The 24,134-nt window shown below is 38.8% G+C and overlaps 1 long non-coding RNA gene across 3 annotated transcripts; it reads left to right on the forward strand.

Annotated features, from left to right (window-relative positions):
* Nucleotides 1-17,913: 17,913 nt before the first annotated feature.
* LOC104241316 (uncharacterized) lies at nucleotides 17,914-21,294 on the forward strand. Of its 3 annotated transcripts, XR_011407674.1 has the most exons (5): nucleotides 17,924-18,112; nucleotides 18,993-19,072; nucleotides 19,220-19,311; nucleotides 19,827-19,939; nucleotides 20,736-21,294. It is a non-coding gene; the product is annotated as an uncharacterized lncRNA (long non-coding RNA). The 3 variants fall into 3 exon arrangements; XR_714685.2 differs by having other exon boundaries at nucleotides 17,914-18,112; nucleotides 19,220-19,920; XR_714683.2 differs by having other exon boundaries at nucleotides 17,915-18,112; nucleotides 19,220-19,939.
* The last annotated feature ends 2,840 nt before the right edge of the window (nucleotides 21,295-24,134 follow it).

Genomic DNA, 24,134 nt, shown 5'->3' on the forward strand with positions numbered 1-24,134 from the left:
ATTGTTCCTTTTGAGATATTGCGGCGTGTTGGGGAGGTTGCTTATGAGCTTGCCTTACCTCCCAGCTTGGTAGGATTTCATCCGATATTTCATGTTTCGTTGCTCCGGAGGTATCACGGTGATCCTTTGCACATGTTGGATTTCAGTCCAGTTCAGTTGGACAAGGATCTATATTATGTTGAGGAGCCAGTGGCAATATTGGACAAGCAGGTTCAAAAGCTGAGGTCAAAGAACATTGCATCAGTAAAGGTTTAGTGGCGGGGTCAGCCGGTCGAGGAGGCAACCTGGGAGACTGAGCAGGATATGCGCAGCCGTTACCCTCATGTTTTCACTACTTCAGGTATGTCTCTATGCTCGTTCGAGGATGAACGAATGTTTAAGTGTAGGAGGATGTAATGACCCAGCCGGTCATTTTAAGAATTTACGCCCTGATCGCCTACTAACTACATTTCCCGTGTTTGTTTCTTCTATTGTGAGTCGCCGGAAGGATTTATTTGGAGTTTCGAAGAGTTTTAGGATACTTAGTCCCTAAATGAGGGTTTAAGATCCGCTGGGTGATTTCGGTATTAGGGGCATGTTCGGATTGTGTTTTGGAGGTCCGTAGCTAATTGAGGCTTAAAATGCCGAAAGTTGAATTTTTGAAGTTTCCGATTCGATAATGAGATTTTGATATCAGGGTCGGAATGGAATTCCGGAAGTTGGAGTAGCTCCATAGAGTTGAATGTGACGTGCTTGCAAAATTTCAAGTCATTCGGACGAGGTTTGATAGACTTTTTGATCGAAAGCGTAAATTGAGAGTTTTTAGAGTTCATAGGGTTGAATCTGATGTTAAATTGGTGTTTTGATGTTGTTTTGAGAGTTCTAAAGATAGAAACAAGTTTGAATGATGTTTTAGGATTGGTTGGCATGTTTGGTTGAGGTCTCGGGGGCCTCGGGTGTGTTTCGAATGCTCAACGGATCATTTTTGGAACTTAGAGAATTGTAGAAAAAGTTGCAGTAGTCAGTTCTGGTTTCCTTCTTTGCGTTCGCGAGTGGGGTCTCGCGTTCATGAAGAGGAGCTAGGGCTGGAAAAGGGTTAATGCTTCGCATTCGCGAAGGTATTCCCGCGTTCGCGAGGCTGTGGGATCTTATACCTACGCGTTCGCGAAGGTAGTCCCGCGTTCGCGTAGAAGGAGAGATGTTGGACATCGCGTTCGCGAAAGAGGAAAGCTGGACCAAGAGGAGTTGCGCTTCGCGAACGCGAGGGTCCTTCCGCGTTCACGAAGAAGGAATTAGTTGGGCAGAATATAAAATTTTAAAGTCGAGGGTTTAGCCATTTTTGTGAAAAGTAGAGCTTGAAGCTCGAATTTGAGAAAGGTTTTGAGGGATTTTTAGAGATATCGGGTGGGTAATGATTCTTAACTCTTTTTTTTATAATCCATTAATCTAAACAGGAATTCATCGTTTAATTTCGGAATTGGGATGAAAATTATGGAACCTAAATTTCGAGTTTTGATTGGGGATTTGATATTGGATTTGGATAATTTTGGTATGGTTAAACTCGTGAGAGTATGAGGATTCTAAAAATGTAAATTTAACCCAATTCCGAGACGTGGGCACGGGAGCATTTTTGTCATTTTACCTAATTCCGCATATTATCTTAGAATTTATTTGTGGAATCAGTTACTTGAAGTGATATTTACATTATGCAATTGAACTGAATAGATTTGGGCCATTTGGAGTCGAGTACTCGTGGCAAGAACGTGGTTTCGGGTTGATTTTGAGCCGGTTCGTGGTGAGTGACTTGCCTAATCTTGTGTGAGGGAAACTCCCATTATGATTTGGTATTATTGATATTTAAAATGCCTTGTACGTGATGTGACGAGTGTGTACTTGTGCTAATTGTTGAAAATCCGGTTTTCATTAAGTAATTATAATTATGTTCGTTTCCTGTTTATACTACTTGCAATTTAAGCCTGTTGTTAGCTTAGGGAAGCATGTCTAATTGACTTAATTACTTTACTTGCTCAAACTGCCTTATTTGGATTATGTGCAGCATGCTAGGCTAGAAATACCTGTTTTACCTTGGTATGGAATTTGAATTGAATTGTCTATTCTTCGTGTTGTTGATGTATGTTTACTTTGGGACTACAAGACGGTATTCCGGTAGATCCCCCTTCACATTTACGTTGGAACTATGGGATTGCACCCGGTAGATTCCCTATGTACTGGATATTTACATTTGAGACTACGGATCGAATTTCCGGTAGATCCCCGTGCATTATGAGTTGGACTATGGGATTGCACACGGGAGATCCACTTGATATTTATATTTGGGGACAACAGGACGGTATCCTGGGAGATCTCCGCTTGTTATCTCTGTGTTGAGTTGTACTCCTTCCCGTGATTATTTTGTCTCTGTTATAGTTGTTGTTGTTCTTTCTATTCTGTGTTATTTCTTACTGTTGCACTTAGTTATACTGTCTCATTCTATACTGTTATACCTTATATTTCATTGAATCTTTGTTGGGCCCTGACCTTCCTCATCACTACTCGACTGAGGTTAGGCTTGGCACTTATTGAGTACTGATGTGGTGTACTCATGCCCTTTCTGCGCATGTTTTTCATGTGTAGATCCATGTGCTTCCACTCAGTCTTATGACACCTGAGGTGAGGCGCCTTCGTAGAGACTTCGAGGTATATCTGCCGCATCCGCAGACCGAAGAGTCCCTTTCTATTCTCAGCACTAGTATAGCCCTTCTATATTTTTCTTGTTGATAGATATTTGTGGAGTTAGAGCTTTTTATGTAAACTCTTAGCTTGTGATTCACGGGGTTCTGGAATTTGGGAGTGTTAGGTTGATATTCTTGTACTGTTATATGCTAGGCGGCAACTTAAACACTATTTCATTTTGTTATCTCGTTTTTAATTATTTTCTTTCCGCAATTGTTTCTTTTCTGCATTTGTTAGGCTTACCTAGTCGTAGGGACTAGGTGTCGTCACGATAGTTCACGGAGGGTGAACGGAGGTCGTGACAGATATGATGGCATGCCCTTAGAGGCTTGATGATGTTATGAATACATGTATCTATGCACGACATGACATTCATATGCATATGCATGATACTATAAGTATTTCATGATTTCCAGAGTTATCCAGACTTACAGGTTATGTCATTTACTCCATGTTTCTTTCATGTCTTTTATGTACTTTTTTCTGTACCTTACATACTCGGTACATTATTCGTACTGACATCCCTTTGTTGGGGACGCTGTGTTTCATGCCAGCAGGTCCTAATAGACAGGTTGAGAGTCCTCTAAGTAGGCTATCAGCTCAGCGGAAGGTGTTGGTGTGCTCCATTGCTCTGGAGTTGCTTATTTGGTCAATATGATTTGGTCAGGTATTGATTGGTATGACGGGGCCCTGTCCCGACCTATGACATTTATGTACTCTTAGAGGCTAGTAGACAGATGTAGCGAATATGGATACGTATATGGCCATATCGGCCTATGTTTTGAGTTTACAGATGATCACGTCGGCCTTATAGGCCCGTATGTCACGTATTTAAGTTTTTATATCAGGTTGGGTCGTTCTATGTTAATTATTCTCTCATGTTTATTCTACTTATCACACGACTGCCTCTCAGACTCATTTACCTATAATAGTATAACACGAGAGATACATTACGTTAGTACTCAGTTGAGTATGGTACCGGGTGCCCATCGCGGCCCATCGGTTTGGGTTGTGACAATTACACTTCATGTAGATGGTTTTAATACGATATTGAGCTCAGACCCCTTCGCATTGGAGGCATCGTTCATGAAGAGGGTTTAGATTCCCGAAGTACTCCCCGAGGTGAGCAGTAGTTCCCTTTGGACTTCTGGTATTAAGGCCGACGTAAAATCGGCCACGTAGTGTGCCAAAATCTAAGATTTTATGGCGGTTCAGGATCGGTACTCAATTTTGTACCCGCTAATCTCCATGGTCCATTTGGCCAACCGGCCCGAGAGCTCGAGCTTATGCATGATACTCCTCAGCGGAGAAAAGGTTACGACACATATATGGTGGCATTGAAAGTATGGCTTTAGCTTCTCGAAAGCGCTTAGCAAAGAGAATACTAAATTTCCTAGGTGAGGATACCTTGATTCGTCCTCACCTAGGGTTCTACTAACATAGTAAATAGGAATTTGCATACCTTCTTCTTCCCAGACTAAGACAACACTTACTGCTACCTCGAAAACCACCAAGTAGTAGCACTGCTACTCGTCTGCTTTCGGAGTGTGCAATAGTGGGGGACTCGATATGTACAATTTGAGTTCTTCCCAAGCTTGCTAGAATTTTGGGGTCCAGGAAAAGTTATTCTTCTTCTTTAATAGTGAGAATAATTGATGGCTCTTATCTAAAGACCTCAAGATGAATCGGGCCAGGGCGGCTATATGCCCGGTCAGTCTTTGAACGGCCTTGACATTGTCCACAATGGTGATATCCTCTATGAACTTTAATTTGTCGGGATTGAGCTTGATCCCCCGATTGGTTAACATGAACCTGACAAATTTGCCCGATCTGACCCCGAATGCACACTTCTCCGGGTTTAACTTCATGTTGTATTTCTTTAGTATGTCGAAGGTCTCCTGCAATTGTTTCAAATGGTCCTTTGCTCACAGGGACTTGACCAACATATCGTCAATATAAACTTTCATTGATTTCCCTATTTGTTCTTCGAACATCCGATATACTAGGCATTGGTAGGTGGCACCAGCGTTCTTTAATCAAAACGGCATTACGTTATAATAGTAGGTGTCGAATTTAGTGATGAAAGAAGTCTTTCCTTGATCGTCTGGGTCCATCCAAATTTGGTTGTACCCGGAGTAGTTGTAGAGAAAGCTAAGTATCTCATGCCCGATCATCGCGTCGATTATTCGACCAATGTTAGGCAAAGGGAAAGAATCCTTAGGGCATGCTTTGTTTAGGTCTTTATAATCTACATACATTCTTAGTTTATTTCCTTTTTAGGCACTACCAATACATTAGCTAACCAGTCCGGGTATTTAACTTCCTAAATGGATCCTATTTTAAGAAATTGGATACCTCATCCTTGATGAACATATGTTTGATCTCGGACTGTGGCCTCCTCTTATGCTTAATCGGATGGAACTTTAGGTCCAAACTCAGCTTATGAGTGGTTACCTACAGTGGGATCCATGTCATGTTAAGATGGGACCAAGCGAAACAATTTATGTTAGCTTTAAGAAAATCAATAAGTTTTTTCTTGATCTCGGGGGATAACCCCGTGTCTAAGTATACCTTTCGATCCAGTAGATGTTCGATTAATATGACTTGCTCCAACTCTTCAACTATCTATTTAGTGTCGCCAGTGTCATCTCTCGTCTGCTCCTCATTCCTCCAGTTCGGCCGAGGCTAGCATCAGTGATTGCTATTTAATTTCTTCCTTTTCGGATGGCTCTACATTCCTTGATGTCAAAACCACAGGCGCTGGTATTACCTCGTCAACAGCGAACATCTCCTTTGCGGCTGACTCTTCTCTGTAGATCGTCTTGACTCCCTCTTGTGTGGGGAATTTCAATGCCTAGTGCAAGGTCGAGGGTAACTCCCTCGTGTTGTGAACCCACGGCCTTCTGAATAGAGCCTTATACCTCATGTCCCCCTCGATCACGTAGAACTTTGTTTTTTGGATCTTTTTGGCGGTGTTTGCTAGCAAGGTTATTTTCCCTTTAGTGCCCTCACATGCCATGTTAACTCTGTTTAACACCCGGACTGCTACCATGATTTGGTCCTGTAACTCCAATTACTCTACGACCCTTAATCTGGTGATGTTGGCCGAGCTACCTCGATCAATCAACACATGTGTAACTCAAGATTTATTTATAAGTACAATTATTACCAGTGCATTATTGTAAGGTTGTATGATGCCCTCATCATGTTAATCAGTGAGCGAAATGGCTCCCTTCGGAACATAATCTCGAGTGCATTTTCCCCTCATGATGGATACTTTAGTGCATTTAATTAGTAATCTTTGGGGGACATCGACTCCTCCGATGATCATGTTGAACACGTGTTGAGGCTCCCCTTGTTCAACCTGTTTGTTGGCATCCCTGTTCCTAAAGTGGTTGTTGGCTTGATCACTCAGGAATTCTCGGAGGTGCCCATTTTTGATTAACGGGGCAACTTCTTCTCTTAACTACGGCTATCTTCGATTCTATGACCATGAGTGCCGTGATATTTTCTCATCAAATTGATATCTCTCTAGGTAGGATCGAACTACAAAGGTCGAGCCCACTTGGTCTCTTTAATGCGTCCTATGGTTAACATGATGCTTGCAACGTCCAAGTTGAAGTTGTATTATGATAATCTGGGTACTTCCTTACTTTCGAGAGGCCTATCGAACCCATTTTTGCTCATTAGGTATTGTCCATCGAGCCCTCGATCACTTCTCTTCTTGTTCCTCAATAGTTGATGCCCAAATCCATTTCCTCTTTAGTCCGCACTATATGGTTGATACCGATCTCGACCGGTCTTGGCTCTTGATCAATGGCCCTCTTTGATCTATCATCGGCCCTAATGGGTTAAATAAATCCAGAAGGGGCCCCGAGTTGGTCATCCTCGACCTTGATCATTGACTGGTACCTGTTGTGGAAGTTGGCCCAGGTTATTGCCGGGTACTCCACCAAATTTTGTTTTACCTATTGAGAGGCCAAGGAACTTCGGGGGTTAAGCCCCTGAGTGAATGCCTGAATGGCCCAACCATCTGCAATCGAAGGTAGGTTCATTCGTTCCATTTGGAACCTTGACATGAACTCCCTGAGCATCTCGTTGTCCCTCTACTTGACCTTGAAAAGGTTTGACTTTCTGGTCTCGACTTTGATGGCCCCGGCAAGGGCTTTTACGAAAGCATCTGCAAGCATAGAAAATGAGTCAATAGAATTTGGGGACAATTTGTGATATACCATATCATTGCTCCCTTGGACAAAGTCTCCCCAAACTTCATCAGTAACACCTATTCGATATCCTCATCTTCCAAGTCGTTCCCCTTAATTGCGCGTATAGGAGGTCAAAGGCTTGTTTGGATCCATGGTCCCATTGTATTTGGGTATGTCGGACAATCGAAACTTCTTTGGGATCGGCTTCAGCGTCGTGCTTGGATGAAAAGGCTTCCTGATAAACTTCTAGGAGTTCAGCTCCTTCAATGTCAGGGGTGCTCCCAGGATTTGCTCGACCCTAGAATTGTATGTTTCCACCTTCTTGTCATTAGCCTCAATTTTCTTCTCACCTAACTCCACCCATTTCGTTAATGCTTCAAGCATTTTCATTACCTTAGGTTTGACCTTGGGCTCGCTTCACCCAGTCTCTCAATGATTTGCTCGTTTCTTCGGGCGCTTTCCTGCGATTGTTCGGGCTCAACCCTATTGGGGGCATGGATTTGATTATGCAGTTGCGCTATTGCCGCCTGTTGAGCCTGTACCACTTTTAAAATTAGTCATAGGCTTATCCCATAACCTTCGCCTTCGGGCGCTTCTCGAGTTGTTGGTCGAGGTCCCACACGGTCACTATTTTCAGGATCAGATGACAAATTGATGTTGATGGACACCTGCAAGTTAACATCGACCGGGTAGGCAACTGTCACACATATGGGATCGATAGGAGGTACCTCGTTACTGGGCATCAAATTATTATTTTCACCATAATGTCCAGAATCAATATCAACGTTCAAGTGAGCCGACTGAGAGCTTGACATTTTTTGGCTGATCTGAAATCAAGACTTCAAAGAACAAGCATAAAATATGGTGTGTTATGGAGGTTTGTATCAAATACCCACTATTATCCTTATCCCCACGGTGGGCGCCAAACTGTTTACCCAAAAATTGGATAACAACTAAATTTGCACGTGGTTTTAAGGATACGTGGTTTGATTCAACACAAATAATTAAGAATATTAGATAAATGAATTAAAGATTAAATAAACGATCAAACCAATTGTGATGTTATGGACAAGCTTGAACTTAAATTGAACAGTGACCTTGTCCTCGATTGGACCCTCGGTTCGATCCTAGCCGTGAATGAAGAACATGATAAGTGAACAAGAATTTTAACAGTAGCTAAAAGGCAGAAAATTAACTTGTATTGCTTTGATTCGCATGTTACAGTGTGTCTTGCAAAAGAAAGACTTCCCCTTTATATAATGGAAGAGTTTCATCCCTAGTATAAGTCTAAAAAGGTAAAATTCTTCATTTCCCTATAATTACTGATTCATAATTGACATCGAGAGAGATCCACCTAGTTATCTTCGGTTAGGTGCAAATATCACGGCTCTCTATCCGTCGTGTGTAACCGTTTACCGCATTGCCCGAGGTCTTAGAACCCATTATTATCCTAGGGCACGTCGCTTTACCATATCAGATGACGAGCACATCGTCCACTCTTCCTGAATCTCGATACAAAGGTTCTCTTACCTCGATTACTATCTCGTGCATCCGTGCCCTTCCTTCATTTTCTCATCGGGACATCGGGGTAGACATTACCCCCAATTTTACCCGTACACAATCCCGATGCAGACAGGAGGCCATCCAAGAATTATTTTCAACCTTATGTATCAAATAAAAGATCTGATAGGTGTGGAGTTAAAAGTTTTCAGTCATCGGAAAGATTCGAACCTGACAGGATGATAGATCATGGACGGAGTAGGAAGACTTTGCAGGATAAAGAACCATCGATGCCCCAAGATTCAGGATATAATCAGTTATCGGATTATAATTTCAATATCAGTTTGGTAGAGTTGGTTTCAGCAATGAGGAACTTCAAGGAAGCAAGGTTCCGAAAACCAATTCGATTAGAGCCCAGTCAAATAGATCCTAATTTGCGATATGAGTTCCACGATACACAGGGTCATATGGCTGGGGGCTGCTGACACCTTCGTGAAGATGTAGCAATATTGTTTGAAGAATGGTCATCATAGAAAGCTTTTAAGTGATAACTTTTTCAAATCTATTAGATCTTAAAATTAAGTGTGTGTTGGTTTATCTAGGTAGTTCAGCCAATACTATCCAATTGAGGGTCTTGGAACAAGTAAAGCTTACCGAAAACATACTTCCGGCAAGAAAGCTTTTAATCGGGTTCAACTTAACAAGTATAATGACCCGTAGATAGATTGTGTTGCCAAGATATGCCGAAGGGTGACGATATCCACTTTGTTTGAAGTTGTAGATGGCGATATAGGTTACAATGTGATTCTTGGTAGACCATGGATCTAGGAAATGAAGGTTGTGTCGTCAACTTATCATTAATTGCTAAAGTTCCCAACATCGGATGAGATTAAGCAAATTAAAGTTGATCAGAGTGCTGTAAGGGAGATGACTGTTGCCACTTTTTCAAGCACTAAGGCGGAAGGAATCAACAAATAGCAATTATATAAAGCGATGTCAATTTCTGTTCCAGTCACAACAAAAGACGATAATAAGGAGGACACATCAGAAACGGACGCAACAAAGTTCACCATAGAAGAGCTTGAACAAATCTCTTTGTTCAAAGAATTCGCAGAAGGAAAGGTTTACTTGTGTAATGACTTGGCCGGTTGTTTTGTATATTAGCCTTTTTCCCTGTTTATGGCATCTTTTATGTTTATTTGTGGTTAAGTGACTTGTCGGGGTGGTTGGATTGGCTTTGGGGAGGTTTCAGAGTGAATTAGGATACTTAGTCCCACAATTGAAGTCTTAAGTTGAAAGAGTTAACCGAAGTTTGACTTTTGTGTAAGCAACTCTGGAATGGAGTTTAGATAGTTCTGATAGCTTCATATTGTGATTTTGGACTTAGGCGTATGTCTGAATATTGATTTGGAGGTCCATAGGTTGGTTTGAAGCTTTTTGACGAGAGATCGAAAGTTGAAAGTTTGGAAGGTTGAGAGGTTTGACCGAGAGCTGACTGTTGATATCAAGTTCGGATTTGAGTTTTGGGAGTTGGAGTAGGTCCGTTGTGTCATATATGAATTGTGTACAAAATTTGAGGTTAATTGTAGTTGGTTTGATATGATTCAACATTAGTTTTAAAAGTTGAAAGTTCATTAGTTTCATTAGGTTTGAATTGGGGTGCAATTCGTTATTTTGACACTTTTTGTTGTGATTTGAGTCTTCGACTAAGTTCTTATCATGTTTTACGATGTGTTGATATTTTGGATGGGTTTCCAGGGGCCTTAGGTTTGATTTAGTTTGAAATTGGATTGAGAATTGGACTTAAGGAATTGCTAACGCTTATTGCTTATGGTGTGATCGCACCTGCGAGGTCTTGATCGCAGGTGCAAAGTCGCAGAAGCGACAACCTTATCACATAAGATGAGGTTACTGGGATTGGCAGAGGCTGAAGATGCAAGGTACTTTTCGTATCTGCGAGCCCGCAGGTGCGAGGGAGTTGGCCGTAGAAGCAGATGCGGGCAGGATAGGCTGGAGTCGTAAAAGCCAAATCTCTCCGCAGGTGCGGACGCGTAGGAGCGAAGGAAGGACCACAGAAACGGCCTCGCAGGTGCGCATATTGTGTTGCATGTGCGCTTGGTTGGGTGTTTAAGTGAAATGTGCAGATACGAAAATTTGAGCGCAAAAGCGATGTCGCAGGTGCGACCTTTTGGACTGCAGTTGCGGTTTTGCTGGTCAGAACATATAATCGAAGGGTTTCATGTTTTTCTGTCATTTTGGACTTGTGGAGGTCGGCTAGGGGCGAGTTTAGAGAGGGTTTTGGCTACAATTGAAGAGGTAAGTGAAGATTCATCACTTTTATTGATAAATATTATTTACCATTGAGTTTTACACCTAGATTATGTGTGTTTGATATGAAATTTGCAAATTTTTGGACTATGTATTGGAGAGTCAAATTTGGAGATTTTAGGGCTGATTTGTGGTTGAAATTGGATGATTTTGGTATGGTTGGACTCGTTATCAAATGAGTGTTCGAAATTTATAAATTTGATCGGGTTCCAAGGTGTGGGCTCGGGGTTGAATTTTTGGGTTGACTTTTTGATTTTGGTTAAAGACCTTAGCTTTATCTTTTGGAATTGTTTCCTTTAGCTATTATTGATGGAATTAAGTTTCTTTGGCTAGATTCGAGTCGCTCGGAGGCCGATTCGCGTGGAAAGTGTTTGTTGGATCATTGAGTTATGCGCCTTAAGGTAATTAACATTTCTAAACTTGCAATTGAGGGTAAATATTCCTGGAAAATATGTTTTTTGTGTTATAGTAGGGTGACGAGCGTGCATAGTGGTAATCATGATCCGGGTTGATTTTTGTATTGTGTTCTTGTTTTATCCATGAAATCCTTACTTGTTAGAGTAATAGAACTGTGATTTATATTAGAAATAATGTTTAGGCTATATACTTATTTTGTTGATACCTAATGCGGTTATTTATGTTATTTTGAGTTATCTGCTTTAACCGTAATTGTATACTCAGTCATGATTCTTAATTTGCATGTCATATCTCTGTCTCTGCTATCATGCAATATTAAATCACATGTTATTATTGTTTAGGCTAGGTGGCACGAGATTTGTAAGCCCTTGAGACTTGAGAGATTGATGACTGAGGTGGGCCTAAGAGCAGAAGTCTGAGCCCTTTAACTGTTATGTGATTATTGGCTTTCCTAGCAAGTGTGTTAGGAGTCATCACGACATATTGGGATTTTGGGTCGTCACAACTTGGCAACGGGGTTGAGCCCCGAAATAAGGCTTAAATTTATTGAATTTTGTAAAACTAACATTGACTGTCTTGCATTGTCGCATTAAGATATGACAGAAATTCCACTAGACGTGGTTGTCCACAAGCTACATTTGGACCCTAATTTCCCTCCGATAGAGCTGAAGAAGCGGTCGACAGCCAAGGTCAGAAACAGATTTGTGAAATAAGAGGTAACCAGTACAGGTTGCTAAATATAGGTTCTATACGTGAAGTAGATTATCTTGATTGGTTATCTAACGTAGCAGTCATGCCCAAAAAGGATAATAGGTTTAGAGTGTGTATATATTATAAGGATTTAAATAAGGTTTGCCCTAAGGATTCTTTTCCATTTCCAAACATCAACCAAATGATCGATGTCACAGCTAGGCATGAGTTGATGAGTTACCTTGACGATCAAGAGAAAGCTTCCTTTATTAAAACTTTTGATACATATCGTTACAATGTGATGCCTTCTAGGCTCAAAAATGCTGGAGCCACTTATCAGAGGCATGTTAATAACATGTTTGAATGCCAAATTGGTAAAACCATAAAAGTTTATATTGATGACATGTTAGTTAAGTCTCTCAGTGCAGGAAATCATATGATCCATCTTAAAGAAACAATCGACATCTTGAGGAGGCACAAAATGAAGAATAACCTGGAAAAAATGTGCTTTTGGAGTTGGGTCCCGGAAGTTTCTTGGATTCTTAATTTTTAATGAGGAATTGAAGTAAATCATGATAAGATTAAAGTCATAGAAGATATTTTGACCAATTTAAAAGCATAAAAGAAGTGCGAAGATTGACCGACAGGTTGGTGGCCCTTAGCAGATTCATATCAAGGTTATGAGAGGAAAGACATCGGTTCTTTTCTCTATTAAAGAAGAAGAATGACTTTGTCATGGAGACCAGAGTACCAACAAACTTTAGAAGACTTGAAGATCCATTTGCCCAATCCTCCTTTAATGTCTAAACCAAAGGATAAAGAGTAGTTGTTGATCTATTTAGGTGTATCGAAAGTTGCGGTGAGTGCATTTCTAGTCTAGGAGGAAGAAGGCACATAATTACCTATATATTATGTTAGTAAAACACTATCAGATGCAGAAACACGTTACCCGCACTTGGAAAGTTGGCTCTAGTTCTCGTATTCGCCTCTCGAAAGCTTAGACCCTACTTTCAATGTCACCCAATAGCCATTGTACTGACTTTCTCCTGAGAAACATCCTTCATAAACCCGAGTTATCGTCCGACTTTGATTAAGTTTAGTGAAATTTATATTGAGTATAAACTTCGAACTGCGATTAATTTACAAGTTTTGGCTGATTTTAGTCCGGGAATGATGCGTTCAACTACAAAAGAATTAGTTCTAGTATCGGGGACTGCTTTTGGTGTGTGGACCTTATTTACGGATGGCGTGTCCAACATAAAAGGTTCCGCTCTTGGGATAGTATTAATCACTCCTTCGGGAGAAATCCTAAGACAGGATATTCGAACTGTTCTGTTGATTAATAATGAAGCTGAGTATGAGGTTATGATTGCAGGATTTAAATTAGCCCCGGGACTTGGTTCAGAGATGATCGAAGTAGGGCGCGACTCCTAGCTATTGGTAAATCAGATATATGAGATTTTTATGCAAAAGAAGATCGCGTGCAATAGTATCTGAATAAAGTTCAAATCTTTCTTTCCCGGTTTAAGGAGTAGTCATTAATCCATATTCCAATAGAGGAGAATGTGGAAGTGGATGCTTTGGCGAACTTAGGTACATCTATGGAGATGAAAGGCGCAGTTTTCAGTGCAGTTGTTCAATTGTTTCATTTGGTCCTAGATGTGGATGACTGTTGTGAAGTTAACTCAACAAAATAGTCTGCAATTGGAGAAATTAGTTTATAGAGTATTTACATCATGGTAAATTGTCTGATGACTCTAAAGCCTCTCGGGCATTATGAACAAAAGCTGCCCGGAATTGTCTTATTGATGAAAACTTATACCAGAGGTCTTTTAAGGGTCCTTTGGCTTGGTGCTTAGGGCTTACAGAAGCTGATTATTCCATGAGGGAAGTTTATGAAGGAGTTTGTGGCAATCATTCCGGTGCAAACTCTTTGGTGCTCAAAATAATGAGTGTCGGTTACTACTGGCCCCGAATGGAGCAAGATGCAAAGGTGTTTGTGCAAAAAATATGATAAATGCCAACGTCATGCTCAACTGGTACATCAGGCGGCAAAACTTTTGCATTCAGTGGTGTTACCATGGCCGTTCATGAAATGGGGAATGGATATAGTTGGCCGTTTGCCTCAAGGACCTGGACATGTAAAACTTCTTTTAGTTTTGACTGATATTTTAGTAAATGGGTTCAAGCATGTACGTTCAAGAATGTTGGAGAATGAGAAGTAATTGATTTCATCTGGGATCATATTATTTGCCGGTTTGGAGTATCAAAAGAAATTTCTTGTGATAACGGGACATAATTAATAGGTTCGAAGGTTACAAATTTCATAGAAGTATTAAAGATTCAAAAGATTACGTCTTCCCCGTATTATCCAAGTGCTAACGGCCAGGCAAAGTCAACTAACAAGGAGATAATTCAAAACCTCAAAAAGAAATTAGAGGATGCAAAAGGCAAGTGGCCTGAAGAGTTACCGGGAGTATTATGGGCGTACCGAACAACGACAAAGTCAAGCACATGAGAAACATTTTTTTCCCTTGTGAACGGTGCAGAAGCTTTGATTCTGGTGGAGATAGATGAACAAACCATGAGGTATTCCCGAGCAAACGAATAGGAGAATGATGAAGCAATGTTGATTAAGTTGGATTTGCTTAAGGATCGTCGAAACATGGCTTATGTAATAATGGTGGCAAAAAAGAAAATGATGGAAAGGTACAACAATCGTTGAGCAAATCTTTGTTATTTTAAAGTCAGAGACTTAGTCTTACAGAAAGTAACTCATAACACCTGGGAGGTCAATGCCTAAAAGTTGGGACCGACCTATGAAGGACCTTACTGAATTTCAGCTATAACCAGTAAAGGTCCATATCAACTGGAAAATCAAGATGGAGTAAAATTACCAAGAAACTGGAACGTGACTTACCCTAAAAGGTACTACTATTGAAGATCCTTGATTGTACTAAAAGTACGCGGTACACTCTTTTTTTGTTTATCCAATTTTTGTCCCAAATTGGTTTTTCTAGCAAGATTTTTAATAAGGCAGCAATATAAAAAACATACATAGAAGAAGGATTGTCGATGGCAACAAGAAGTACAATGTTCGAATTCTCATACTTTGCATCCATACACGGAGGGGGGGGGGGAAGACTACTATATATTAGAGCACTAAAAGTATCAATGCTAGCCTTAACAGGAAAAAGGAAAAATGATACCAGGGACTATTAGGACCGGGAACTATACCTTGAACTTAAATGTTCAGTTGTTATGAAAGACTTGAGTCAGGACCGAGGATTGTATTTCTAGTCCCGTAGAAATAAGAAGTAAAAATTAGCCATATGTATTGGCATTTTTATTTACTTAAGCGAATGCACAAATTTTTGGTTTATGTAAATGTACTTTTGAAAAAAGAAGAAATAAATAAAATTCCTTTCATTTTTATATCTTATTTCTTATCCAAATGACATGATTTTTCTTTCATTCGAATGTTACTTAAACTTTAAACATAAGTGCATGAACGTACATGAGATATCCTCTTCAAGAATACTGTAAATGTAAGAGCTCTCTCTTATGAAACCTTCATAATTAAAGGATAAAAATTGGAAGTATGAATGGACATTACTAAAATTAACCAAATGTTAAATATTTCCAAGACTTTATCAATAGAAAAATAAAAGTTCAAAAAAGATATCTTTTATTTCAGAATATTGGACCCAATAGAGAGTCCAGGATAATTACAAAGGATAAACAATAAAGAACAGATGAACAACAAAAAATACATCAATATGCTATCAGTGGAGGTTGTAGGATGAGAAGTCTCCATTGCATCTTTTGAAGATGAAGGTTGCTCAACATTTTCTCCTTTATTTTCATAATCACCTTCAATTTCTTCCTAAGTTTTTGAGGACTCAGAGCAAGTTCTCGAGGAACTTGAAGTAGTGGTCCGGATAGGAACGTTCTCGAAGGCAGTTGTTTCCAAGGAAAGAGCTTCAGCGATGCAGTCATCTATATTTGAAGTGTCATTTTTGGCATCCTCCAAGGTCTTCCTCCTTATGTGATAAACGAAATGGGTTTTCTCAAGCAAGAAAGTATCTTCTTGATCATGGAGTCTGGACTAGAGCTTTTACATTTTTGATTGCAATCGCTCGTTATCTACCTTCAAGATGTCATAAGCTCAAGAATGGTCGGTACTAGTTTTAGCATGTTCAGGGTTTTGCTTCATGACCTTCTGGAGTCTCTCCTCAATTCTCGAATTTAGAACGTAAGTTCGTTTCTAGGTTGTTAATTCTTTCCATAGAAGTAGATTCGCATTCGACTGCCAAAGCTATAACATCCTGCAACTCTGCCCACTTGATCTTCAATTCTGCAAGCTCAGCATGTAACTGAATGGCCTCTTGACTATGAGCTATCTTTTCTTTCTCGATTTTTTCCAACCAGGCTTCAAGTTCACCCATGTGAGCAAGCTTGACTCTAGAGCCGGGAGGCACTCAGCAAGTTGATTTCGCTAAGCTCTAAGTGCTTCTTTATCCAAGATCATCTTTTATAATCCAACGGAGGCAAGGAGGTTAGCTTGTAAAGTCAAAAATTAAAATTATCAAATATGCTATTTATAACAAATATAAAGGGAGGAGAGAGAAGATAAAATGATACCCCGAATAGAAAGATAGATTATAAAATGATACATGAGCAACAAAATGTATGTCGTTGTTGATTAGACATTCAGCAGAGAGAGCATCCATTTTCCTCCAATCTTTATCCAAAGCCAGATGCTTCAAGTAGTCTGTTACCCCAGTCGGTTCAGAGATCAAGTGACATTTATTCGAAACATGAAAAAGTAACACTACATTTACCATTATTGTTCCGGATGGATGCCGAAAAGGCATTTTCTAGGTTTCCCTGATTGGGTGATCGGGGGAACGCACAACCTACTCTTATTCGGTGGGGACCAGTGAAAAGATAGGAACTGGTGATGGAAGAAGTTGGAAGAATATCAGAAGCGGAACTCTTTGACTGGAGGCAACAATCGGATCCCGAAAATGGGGTTCAGCATTCTCAACCAACCGAACTCTTGAGAGACCTTCTATGTCCTCCGGTTGAGGTGTGATAGTTTTTTATTTTTCTTCTTCTCTGAAGAGAAACCATTTCATTATTATCCTCGGTTTCATCTTCATCAAGGACCACTGTTGCCGGTCCTTCCGGGATCTCTTCAGTGACTGGGGCTTGTCCTTGGCCTCAGTCTTTAAGATATAATTTCTTTTTTATTTTCCCCCTTGGGCTGGGGATTGAGGGAAGATATACCTTCGCCGGAGGCAAGAGCGCTATAATGAGCCCTCTTTCGATCAAGGTTCTCTTGCAGCCGTTGTTGTGCCACCTTCGGGTCATGTGAAATCTCGACGGTGGGACAGATAGAAGATCCCTTCATAAGGCCTATAATGTTGATATGAGAAGTCAATAATTAAATTTTGTATGGGGATACAAGTGAACAAAGGAAAAGGACAGTTTTTTCCTCACCATGGATCTTGCCCTTCTAGTTCTTCCTGATTGAAGTTTCCTTCCACATATGGGAACCCGGCGGGGGAAGTATCAACAATTTTTTGATCCCATTGGGCTAGGTTCTCAACTGCTTGAAGGACCCAAATGGTGGCTAGAATAGAAAGAAGAAAAAGTTTAATTAAGAAGGAAAATACCATCAAAATAGTAAAATAGAGATATTTGAGAAAGCTTACGAGTGTAGTTCTAAGCTTTGGGGATGAGAGATATAGATGCTAATAAAATATCCTCGGGAGAAACAACAACAAACACTACTAGAAATACAGCATTTTCCCATAGAAATTTCCCACGAAAAAATTGTTAGTGGCAATTCCCACCGAAACTCAATGGCAAAAGTGAAATTTATTTTTTAGGATAAATCAATAACGTTTCCCATCGACTATCCGTGGGAACGTTTTGGCAAAAAAATGTGCGTGAATTAGTTCCCTCTGATTCTGTGGGAAAAGTCCTTAAAAAAATAATTATATAAAACTAAAATCATTTCCCAGGGAAACCAGTGGGAAAATAAAAAAAATATTCTTAAATATTCCCGCAGATTCCCTCGTTTTTATTCCCTTTCCCCCCAAAATTTCCACTTTGTTTTGCACTTGCACTCACTTTCCCCAATTACCATCAACCCTAGCTATTCCTAAACGCTCAATAGACGCGACCAGAAAACCAAAAAAATTCTGCTTTCAATTTCTTTCGTGGTGGCTGCTTGATTAAGGTTTGAAACGGTAAGTTCCTTCCCCCTCTAATTTTATTTGTTTCTAGTTTAGGGTTTTGATTCTCTTGAAGCTTTGGTTAATGCTCTTAAAATAGGAGGTCGTACCTCAGGTCAACACTCCCTCAAAGTAAAAATTAGGGCTCAAAACCATGCGAAGTCATCACTGAATTCTCAAGAACACGAGCTTTCCATGTTGTATTGGAGTATAACCTTTTCAGTTTTCACGACAAATTTTAATTTCAATCTTTTAGTCGTGTATTTTGGTGGTTTATGGTTTAACTTGTGACGGGTATTTAGATTGGAGAATTTGAGGAAAAGGAAATCCCATGAGTGTTGATAGTTTTGTAGCCTAGCCTTTCACTTAGCTAGTTACTAGGTGATAGTCAACCCAAATAGAAAAGTTAGAACTATAATAGTTATCTCAGCAGGAAATCTTTTCCACTATAGTTTTGTAATTTGCTTTATTAGTTTGAGCCATAAATTAGTTTCTTCCAATTTTGTCTCACTCAAAAGCAAAACAGAGACCTATGCTTGGTCAAAGAAAAGTCCAGTAGCATCTGCCGTAGGCATGTGTGCGGTGGCATCTGCAGTATTTTGTGTTCTTCTTCAAATTGTTCTTTAACTGAAAGAATGTTGATTGTTGTTGAAGCATTGATGTTATTAGTCAAGACTAGTGTTTCGATTAGTGTTTTGTTTATGCCTGTGTATGATGAAATCTCATTTCCTAGTATTGAAAAGTATCTTGTCCGAATATTTCATTTTACTCAGGTATAAAGTATTTCACAACATGGAGGTTAGAGAGGAATATCTTGAATGAGTCAAAGCTATAAAGTTATGGTTTGAAATTTTTAATATCCTTCTCTATTAAGTAATTAATTATTAATTTCCAGGAGTAATGTTGAAGAAGTGGCACTTACTATCAGAGGCAAAAAAGAATAAGATCAACTACTTGATGGCTATGTCGGAGGAGGTTTCTATTATTTTCTTGTACCCTTTCATAAATGACAAGCTTATGCATTCTTTTTTCAGGAGATGTGCCTATAGCGTTTTTCAAATAGAAAACTAACATCTTTTAGATTGATAACTGATTGGTTGACATCTTGTAATGATTTTTTAGGCAGAAGAAAAGAAAGTGCCATCACTTCTCGTCTTGAAGTCCTAAAGGAAGAAAGACACGATTTCTTTGGTGTTGCATATATTGTTAATAAGGTATTATGCTGCGTGATTTGCGACCAATATTGTTTCTCATTCTGACACACCGTTGATTTACTTTGTTTTTGAAGTTTAAGTGTACGAATTTAATATTTTAGTCCATGTTTCTTGCTCTGATTTTACGATTTACTAATATGTTGCTCATACTGAATACAATGAAAGGATTATAAACCTAATTAAATAAGCTTAAAGACATTATATTGGAATATCTTTTTAGAATGTCTAAGTTTATATTGGAATATCTTTTTGAAATGTTTTTCAAATTCTTCTAAAAGTACATGAATGAGAGCGGGTTTGGGTTTGTTCACAGTAATCTAAAAATATAGCTTTTCCTTGAATTAATAAAAGAACGAAAAAAAAGAATAGTTACTAATATTTTTCAGAATTAAAGAGGAGAAATTAATGAGTTCATGGCTTATTTTATCAGGTGCTTGAATGTGTCTATCTGAGAATGATTTATCATTTGGGTTCGTCTTAACTTAACATTTCCATTTGATTTTCATTGTTTATAGGTGTTTGGTTCTTTAGTAGTTAAAGGTGATAGAATCTGATTGACCCTTTTGCTACTTTGAAATCATTGCACAATTCTTGATTTTCCTTCAACAGGTGATTCTTCCTCCTCTAGGTATGCTTGCTTTTGGGTTTCTATAGCTTTTTTACTCATGTTTTGTGTTAAAGTTGTAACATTTTATATTTATTTACTTTATTTCAACAACCATCACCCAAATACTTGCCTTCCTTTTTTTAGTTATCTAAGCTATAATTATGGGTTTATGTGTTTTGTCCTTGACAGAAAAACATAAGAAGTAAAAGATCATAAGAAAGCAATGGTAAACTTATTTTACATATCATCCAAATTGATTAGACAATGTTAAGGAAGACTTTGTTAAATGTAAAGATTTAGAACTTTTAAATATTTTGTTATTTCCACTGAAAGTAAAAGGGTAAAGGAATTGGGCATTTTATTTTGGTAGTTGTAACTAGTAGAATTGATGCATCAACTAAATCCATCCCTGCACATGCACTTATAATTCTGAGAATGCTCCTTTTTGGATTTATATTAATGCACCACTTGGAAGAACATGGAAGTATATTCTTGTAGATTTTATTTTGTTATTTCAAAAAAGTACTGTGAGCAGAAGACAATGGTGCTTATTAGCTGTCTTATGGGTATTAATTTTTACAAAAAAGATAGTGTAGTAATTTTTCCCCATTAGAAGTACTGATGCATTGTCTATATGCGAGTAAGTTTCATAAATTAGATATTTTTGAAACACATTAACATGATTAAGTCCAACCAGACTACTAAGCTTTTTATCTTTCCGTGTGTTTCACTTTAAAGTTTGAGAAATAAATATACTTACTTGCATAAATTTTCTTTAATAAAGTTTCCTTTTATAATAATTGTAATTTTTTTAAAGGATACTTTCAAACGAAGCTTAGAGGAGTTCATTCAAAGTCCGCCGATTGATGATCAAGGTAGGCTAATCCAACCATCCCAAGAGGAGATCATGGACATGTGGATTAAGGCAGCTGGTGGCGTGCATAAGAGGATAGTCTACGGCATTAGATCCGAGTTTGAATAGGAAAGTAGCGAAGATTATTGAGTTGTATCTTCAAGAAAGGGCTACAGGGGAGAAAAGGCAAAGTGGAGGGAGGAAGAAGATAGGCGAAGAGAGGAATAGGAAAGGCGAAGGGAGGAAGAAATAAGGCGAAAGGACGATGCATTAATTAAGACTTGTCACTAGTGATGTTAAAAGTCTCAAGTCTCAGATAAATTCCCTCTTAGCATCTTGTGCATTTCCCGTGCCCCGTTCTCTAGCATCTGATTATAACTAAGGAGTAATTTCTTTTATTAGTTTGTCTTGGATGGTACCTGGATGTTGAACATTGAATGTTGGATTTTTTGAGTTTTTGTTCTACTTTCTGTTTAGTTGGATATTGATTATGAAATGGATGAATTAGGTGTTTTTTATGAAATGAAGTGAATTGCATGTTTAATTTGGTATTTGAATGCTTAATTGTATTTAGTCTTGTATTGTTGGTTGTACTTTTTGTTTGGCAGGTGGTGTAGTTCTAAAAATAGATTTGGCCATGAAAATAATTTTCAGATTTCCCACCGACTTCTTGGGTATTTTGTGCATATTTGTTATGAATATTTTCCACAGCTTCCATGGGTAAAATAAAAAAAATATCTAAATTATTTTTAATACTTCCCACAGATTCGGTGGGAAACTTAAGAAAATTAAAACATTATATTTTCTTACTTTTCCCACGACATTTGTGGGAAAATACATTAGGTGACCCCACTAAGTTCTCGTGAAACCCTCAGTGGCAAACTCCTTGGGAATTACCCACGAATGTCTTGGGAAGTTATTTTCCCACTAGCCATTTTCCCACTAAGCGTATCCCCTGGGAATGTCGTGGGATATTGAAATTTCACACAGATTTTCGATCGATTCTTCTGTGGGAAAAATCTGTATTTCTAGTAGTGAAACCTCTCCATCCGACAATGATCGTTGTCATTATGTACACGAGTGACGATGGCATGGTGACCGCGTTTGCTATGTTTGATCACGCTTCTACGGAAAATTTTAAGGGCGTAGAAATTGATCATATGTGCAAGAGTAAAGTTTTCTTGAGCAAGGGAATAGGGGTATCGAATGCAAACCACCATGCGCCATATTACTGGTCTCACTTGAGCCAAACAAACATGGTAGTTCCGGCAAAACTAAAAGATGAGTGGATCTATTTCCTTACCAAATCTTAAAGTAAAAGGGTATGTGTAGACGTAAATATACCCAGTTCTATTGAATATAATCCACCCCACTTTACGATGGGCTAAAACCTTAATGTTCATCCAGTCACAATCCTCTTTTACAACAGGAATACTGGCCGAGCAGATAGAAGAAGGATATCACCAACAACTCTGTTTCTGTCGTTATAAGGATCAGAAGATTCCTTTTGGACATGAAGTTCCTTTTCAAAAGATAACTGAGAAGTGATGATTGTATTTGTAGAGGGAGGTCAGGCATCGGGTTTCTTAGACTTGTTCTTCTTGGATGGGACGCCGCCGATGCAAGTCCAGTGCCTGTGGATGAAGAAGTTAAAATAGTGTTATGTTTAGTGGTAGAAGTTGTATTACCGGAAGAAGAAATAACAGAAGACATGGTTATGAAAAGTATAAATTTATAAATTTTACTGAGAAAAGGGGAGTTGCAAGAGAGCTTTAGGAAGGCTCGGGGAAGAAAGCTTGTAAAAATGAAAAATGAAAGTGGTGAAAAATGGTGAATCCTATAGGCAGCACAATGCAAGGCCATCATTACATAGGTAACTGGCGAAAACACCTGTCGAATCACAGGTCAACATATGTTCGGCTCATTAAATGTATAGAAACGTGTATCCTTTCAAGTGTCAGAAACTGTTCAAGAACTTTCCCACCAAGAAAAGAGAAGGTCTTATCTACTTCCTGGTCACACCAAGTTGAGTCATCGGAAAGTACGAGAACTATATGTATTGGGTAAACTAATAGATGATAGGTGGATGTTCTTTGGGTGGACAAGTGACAGTAAAGACAGGCAGGAGATGAGTCAGCAAGTAGCTGACATCCGGTACAAACATGTGACCGATGTTGTATAAGCTCGGAAGGCATCAAAACTAGGTACCGGTTGAAGAAGACATCATTAAATGAGCAGTCGTTATAGAGAATTAATTATAGTATTTACTCTCAATAGTTATGCAGCTATCAAGAGGGGTCTTTATTCACCGTAAAGAAGAGAATTATTTTTGGGATCTTGTCTCCCCTAATTTACTTATAAATAGAGAAATTTGTACTCATTGTAGGACACGAAATACTTGTATGAAAAAAGGCTAATATTATTCTCTTATTATGCAAAAAACTCTATTATGTTAATATTAAGTTTTGGGCGTTGTTCTTTTCTCCGGAGAGATCAACTCAAAGCTGAGGCTTGTTTTCTCTTCAACTATTCTTATTTTGTCGCTTTGTTCTTTATTATTTTTTTACCGGATCAATTTAATCCGCGTGTCTATAAACCACACTACAAATTCAACTGTATTGTTTTACATATAAAGACTTTTAAAGTTTTTTACCATTGAACTCATTGTATTTCTATAATTATGAGTTCTATCTACTACTCTCTCTATTTCAGTTTAGATGTCACACTTTTCTTATTAGTCCGTTTCAAAAAGAATGACAGATTTCTACAATTGAAAATAATTCAACTTTTAAACTCTTTATTTTACCCATTTTACCCTCAATGAGAATTTTTTATAACCACACAAATATCATGGTCCCACAAAACTTTTACCCCTTAAGCTTTTAAGACCACAAGTTTCAAAAGTCTTTTTTTTCTTAAACTTCATGTCGAGTCAAACTACCTCATCTAAATTGAAACGAAGGAAGTAGAACCCGGTGTCAGAAGACTAAATTACTTGTCATCAACGGTTTCACGTCGAAATAAAACATAACAATGAAGTCTAAGGGCTATGGAGAAGAATGGCAACGCAAGCTAAAGGGAAAATAAGTATAGCAGCCTTGGTATACTACATTTGGAAAGCTAGACTAGAAATGAAGCACTATGAATGCAGCAGGTTACACGACTAGAGATTATATGCAGTCAAATAAAGCAAGAGTGCAAGTATAAAGTATGTGAGGCTTGAGGCGAAGAAACAAAGATGTAGAGAAAAGAGATGGATTGAGGAATTGTACATACAGAATTATACAGATAGAAGATACAAAACATATAGACAGGCAGAATGGATTAGTTATTTGTTTGAGTTGAGGTGTAGGTGTTAGTGTT

Source organism: Nicotiana sylvestris, chromosome 5 (assembly GCF_000393655.2).
Source record: "Nicotiana sylvestris chromosome 5, ASM39365v2, whole genome shotgun sequence".
Lineage (NCBI taxonomy): Eukaryota > Viridiplantae > Streptophyta > Magnoliopsida > Solanales > Solanaceae > Nicotiana > Nicotiana sylvestris.